Consider the following 6094-nt stretch of genomic DNA (forward strand, 5'->3'; position numbering starts at 1 on the left):
CTCCGATATAAATATATATATAATCTAATTTTATTACTGCCTATTGGAAAATTCAGATAATAAGATGAAATTAAAGTGAAAATCCCGACGTGGAAATTTAAAAATGAAATCTAGTCGGTATATATTGTGGTTAATAAGTGGTCTGTGGTCGTTAATAGGTGCTGAAATGCATCGAATCCTAAATCATGGGGTCTAAATAAAGCTTTTTTTGTTAACTGCAGGTAGCGGCTAACGGGAAGATCTCACTGTAGTTTATAAAGCTGTCCGATTCTTTTGCGTAATAACCAACAGCTGATTAAATTCTTTAATGTCTGAATCAGGTGAAATTCGGATCTGGAAATTGAATTTCACCAACGGAAAAATTTCAAACAATATGCGAAGATAAAATATTTGTTGGGAAAAAGAAATGCAAAATTGTCACCAAAACCAATCTGAAAATTAAGAAAAAAAAATTAAGAATCAAAATATGAATTAAAGTTGAGAAATAAAATATAAATCAAAATTTTATTGATTACGTCATTTTAAAATTCTATTTTTCAACGTAATTGAGGAAAAATTCAGATTTCCCTTTGATAAAAGTGCAAATAAAAGCACTAATCATTGAAAAAACTATATTTCGATTCCGGTTAAGACAGGTTTCCGTCCCATACAGTGTCCGTCTTAGACAGGTTTCACTGTATTTGTATTTAGTTCTAGATTTTTCGTCACAAAAGCCACTTACGGAACAAAGTAGATAGAACGAAAAAGTAATTCACTGGATCTCTTGCTGACTAATTCGCTTTTGACGGGGAAAAAAGAACGAAAATACAACAACGAAACGAGATCGTAGTCGAGAATGAGTTTCGGAAAGAATAAAATGCAGAAAAATTTCTTATTTTTCCCGATACGGGGAGACCAGAAGAGTTATTTTTGATCCCCACTTAATGTTTTATTCCCAACAAAAAGCTTTGAGACTTCCTCGAAACTGTTTTCGAAAAATAAGAGCAAATACAGAATAACTAAATAATTCTGTGGGAAGAAAGAATCGCAGCGATTAAAACAAGAAACTCATGAATAAAGTGAAATGTTTTGAAAAAGAATGTTGCGTCTCTCTCCTAATCTCAAGGGGAAATGATTTCGCAAAACCAAACAAAAGTTGCTTCCCACCCACTCGGATGTTCATTCAGAGAAGAATCATGCAATATTCATGTTTTCGATTCCCACTTCGTTCTTGCATCTGAACAGTCCTTAGCGCACAAAGTTGTTAACCATTTAAATATTCAAAGTTCAGATTTAAGGGAAATTCACCGATCGGAAAATTAATTTAGCGACGAAAAATTCACCGACGGAGAAAAATCAACGCTGTGCGAATTCGCCGGCAACAGCTTGTTGACCGAGTGACTGAGCGGATAAATTAATTTATGAGAGGGTTTCCGCGGAATGAATAACTAATAAGCTGGTGAGTGAACGAGTGAGTGCCCGTATGAGTAAATGATCGAGTGCGTGAAGGATTAGGCGAGCAATTGACCGCATGAAAGACCGCCTTGCTAACCAGTTAATTAGTGAATTGTCGAGTGAGCGTGCCAATGAGCAAGCGAACTAGCGGTCCAGTAATAGTATCATTGACCTCAATGAGTGAAAGATTTACCTAAGAAGTGAACGAGTAAGAGGGTGCGTAACAGTACAAATTGACCGAGTTAGCAGTTGAGTGACTGAGGCCCAATATTCGCCGACGAACATTGGGCCATGGTGGGCCAGCCTATGCCACTACCGCTTCTTTCCGTCTGCGGAAGATAGACATGAGCCAGGATTGACACGCGTGTGAACCTGGCTTAAGTAGCCTATCCAACGTTGAGGCGGCAGATTGCGTGTAATGTGTCGTATAGACTCCTTGCTAACCAGGGCAGACAGCAACCTTGGACCAAAAAGTGGAAGTCGAGTCTAGTCGGTCGAACTATTTCTGCGGAGTCGCCTATTTGCTTCGTATCGAACACTCTGAAACATAAAAGATCACAGCCGCCATGTCGAGCGATGAGAATTTACTTGCGCTACATATTCCAATTCTTTACAATATCATTTATAGGGTTTAAATATTTCTATTAACCGTTTAAAGGCCGAACTATGAACAAAGTCACTTATTGTTTTGAAATTTGGAATTCGAGGTCCTTTTGCATGCCTATACACAGATCAACTTTGAAATTTGATGAAAAAAAATTGTTTCTTTGTTTTTCACGATGTTCCATAAATGGAACATTGGAACTTGGGGAGAGGTGAATGCAGAAAGTGGTATCGCCTGTATTCTAACGATTATTTATTTCTGGAGTACAGTTATCACACGAAATTTTTGTATTCCCTACTACAAATTCAAATTCGTAACACGCATTGGTTTTTTCAACATAAAAATGTTAGTGAATGCAGAAAATTCAAAATTGTTTCTAATGTGAGAAAGGAAAGAAAACATATATATTTGATGGACCCGTTTGTCATATCGGTAGCATTTTTACACATTTTTGGCAAACCGCACACCGTCCATGCATCGCAGACACAATATAATGGCCATCAGATGACCTGACATATTTTTTTCAGTTGACAACGTGGACCTGGATAAATAATTAGCCCCTCCTTCGTTCGTAGAATGTCCATTGTCACTTCTCTTCGGAATTTCAAATGCGAAATACGATCCGCTTCTCGCAACTCTGAATGAATTATCCTAACGTGCTATAATGGTCATATGGCAAATATTTTCCAATGGAATCCAGAGCCGAGGTTTCGATCGGATTCTAAAAAGAACTTTTTATCCCATGCAATAATTTCTTTTTCTTTCGGATCGCTCAAAACTGTTTTGCCTTTTCTTGAAACTTGAGCGTTACACTTACATTTTGCTCCTTTTTTTCTGCCCGACATCTTTTGAAGAACGCATTTCAGGAGTTTTCTGACACTTCATCCTCATTGTTGCAAAATTACCTAGCATTTCACGCACATCAGTTGGAACTGTTGATACTAGATCATTTTCAACAATATCATCTTCATCCATGATGCTCATTTTCATTAGCACGTAATTCGCATATATCCTCTAATTCGGAATCTGAAAGAATTTCTAAATATCCTACAGCTTAATCTAACGTGAGATATCTTTTTGATATGGTTACACTCAGCTAAACACAACAAGGCTATCTAGGATTGTCGAACTCGGTTTGATTAGTCTGAAGTTCGCAAAAACATACATTTCTAATAATGCAAGAATAAAAAAGTACTCGCCCAATTTAAACAACCCACCCCAGAGAGAGTACATTCCTCTGTGTCATATTACCCAGAATTAGCCCCTATACACATGCCGAACGATGACAACAACCTTATATTCGCACGGGAAAATCGAAGCAGCGCACTAAACATTAGATATCCCTAGAATCCCACTCTCTTGAAAGGCCAATGTTCCATAAATGGAACATGCACATTTGAACACGCGTAGCTCTTTAACATTTAGTAGCACAAAGAAACTAATTAATTTACATTGGTTGATATATTAAGTGGTAGAGACACACAAAATAATTTTCAATTTACTTCGAAATTGAAATTTTGGCAAATTTTAATCCAAATGGGGAAAAAATGCCCAGAAAATTTCAAAATTCTGTCAAAAATGTTTATAACAATCTAAAGTTTCCAAATTTATTTCAAAAAATACTTTGAACTCTTCTCTATATACGATAAAAACCCGGGAATGTCACTCATAGACGGCGCAGCTCATAAAAAATTCGAAATAGCAATATCTACAGGAATGCCGGACGAGGTGGGCCCCTCTTAAGGACACGCTCGGGTTGATTCCCACCTTTTTTCCACCTATAAATTCAATATGGAAATCCGGGGGGGGGGGGATTCCGCAGATCCCCACCTGCAAGATCGACCTTTGATTGGGGGGGAAGCACAAGGAAATATACTGCCCATAAAAAACTATGGTTGTGTCCCATCTAAGTATGTGTGTGTTGGATAGCTTCTCGATTTATCCCAATATATTTATCGTATTTCTTTTTAAACGCGTAAATAGTGTTAGAAATCACGACCCCCTGAAATAAGCTCTTCTATTTATTCTCTACCCTATTAGAGAAAAACTCCCTGTAACAGCACAACCTGTAATTGCCCCTTACCAATCGAAACTGGCTGTCTCCTTGTCGAAGCAGTTGATTGACGATGTATTAATGAAACGGACGATGTATTTCATAAAATTGAAAGCACTCTCTGATATAGATTCAAAAATAGAAATGAAGAAAACATCGCTTCCTCGCATTGGCAACCTACACGTGATGAAGGTATCCACTAAATTCTTCGATTTTATTCTGTGTGGTGTTTTTGCCTAAATTAGCAAGATATCAATTAAAAAATAACTTTTTTGTTTTGATATTCTGCTTTTTTTTTAAATATTTGGTACTTATTTTCTACATTTTGAATCATCTTGTGGGCAGGCACGAGCTCTGTATGCGCCTTCCTTTGCGTACACCGCTGCCTGGGGACCCCTCTGTAGGAAGTAGGTTATGGTAACCAACACCATACTACCAAACACCAACTCTGGCCATATCGCAATTAATGAGATGGGTTGGAAATGAAGTCGCTGCCTATCGGTGGCCGATTCGAGTTCATTATGGAAAATAAGTATAATAATATATTATAGCCCCTATTATTATAAGTATAATAATATATTAAGCACAGTTCCAGAGCACTTAAGCGGCCCGGAAACATTTCCAGAGCACTTGAAGGATCCGTAAAACATTTAGAGATCATTAAAGTGGCTCTGTAGGTGACTTATCAATAGGTTCAGGTGCGCAAATAACCTTCGAAAGGTTTTTTTCGTTTTTGGGACACCTAATAAGAATATTTCATATTTTCATAAATGGGGGTTGATGACGTAAGCATCATCCAAACCCCCTTCCCCATCAAAAGTCAGCAAATCGTAACCCCCCCCCCATCGATGCTGACGTAATACTTGAATGACCCCTTATCTATATCCTCCTTTGGGTTTGAACCCGGGACAGTGACAGCAATCTTCTCGGTGGCTGACGAGCAACTTACCACCACGTCACTAGGGCGCTGAGTGACTGAAAACAAGAATCACAGAAGTGATCGAGACTTCCGCTATCGATGTTAGTAGATACTCGGACAGCAAATGCAAATTCCGCTACTTTGGAAAAATAAATATAAAAACATCCCGTGCAGGCCACAGCAGCAAATAGACCCAATACACATGTGAAAATACCATTAATCAGTAATGAAATCTTAAAGAATGGAAGTGTCTGCCCGTCATATTTTCTCAAAAAAAAAAGAAAAAAGAAACGACTTTATAACTTTTCTACTCGCATCTAAAAACGTATTTTTTACAAAATAATTGTAAAGTATTTATTTCCATTCCAACATGTGAAAAAAGAAATGCAGAAGATGAGATGCCGCAGCATATAATCCGCACTAGGATATTCTGATGTTTCTTTGAAGCATCAGAGTAATTGATCATTAATATACATTTCTAAAATATAGACTTAATAACACGAGAGCAGAGTATTTTTGAGGCAACAACAGTTAGAGAAAACTCAATTAATTGAAAGTCGATTTTAAAGGTTTTCTACGCAAGAATGAGCTTTTTTCTTCCATCTGTGGGAATTTTATCGAAGTAATCAAATATGTCTTCTTTTTTTTTATAATTTAGAGAAAAGTTGACAGCCTACGAATTCAATAAATGGGGATTTCTTTCCTTCTTTCGTCCGTATTTAACGAAAATGAAGAAATTAATTATCGAATTTTTCATTTCCGTAAGAAGTAATTGATTTTTTTGCATCTCGCGTTGAGAGAGGATAAAGCTCAAATGCATTCTTTTCCCCCATTTTCTCGTTTCATTTAGACTTATTTTCCACATGGAAATATTAAAAATCAAAGAATTTCTCTGGATTCCATTAAAAAAATATATTTTGTGTTCATTAAAAATCATTCAGAATCTGGTGAAAAATGTGATCTTCCAAAGTTTTCACAAAAAACTTTATTACAAACAGCGATAATGAGATCTAAGGAAAAGCAAATTATGTGACTGTTTTGAATAGTGTAATAACATTACAACTTTTTAAAAGACTGTCATATC

The sequence above is a fragment of the Pholcus phalangioides genome, unplaced genomic scaffold, assembly GCF_987345545.1.
Source record: "Pholcus phalangioides strain wild (caught in Gottingen) unplaced genomic scaffold, Ppha-v1.0 ptg000008l_1, whole genome shotgun sequence".
Taxonomy (NCBI): Eukaryota; Metazoa; Arthropoda; class Arachnida; order Araneae; family Pholcidae; genus Pholcus; species Pholcus phalangioides.